The following is a 259-nucleotide window of genomic DNA, read 5'->3' as shown; positions in this document are numbered from 1 at the left end:
TGTGTGTGTGAAGGTTGGATGGATGCATTTGTGTTCATTCCACAAAACCACAGAAGAGTTTCCTCAGCATAATTTAGCAGCACAGGGGTTTTCAATCTTATATAATCCACGGACCCCTAAATATGATCCCCTAAACATGAGGGACCCCATCCTAAAATTACACAAAAGCTGTATATTTTTTTATGTGTAAAGACCCAGATTATACTAACTTAAATGGGTATACTATATACTATACTAATTAAAAATATTATTATAACAT

Source organism: Sinocyclocheilus anshuiensis, unplaced genomic scaffold, assembly GCF_001515605.1.
Source record: "Sinocyclocheilus anshuiensis isolate Anshui unplaced genomic scaffold, SAMN03320099.WGS_v1.1 scaffold91, whole genome shotgun sequence".
Taxonomy (NCBI): domain Eukaryota; kingdom Metazoa; phylum Chordata; class Actinopteri; order Cypriniformes; family Cyprinidae; genus Sinocyclocheilus; species Sinocyclocheilus anshuiensis.
This window is presented reverse-complemented; position numbering follows the sequence as displayed.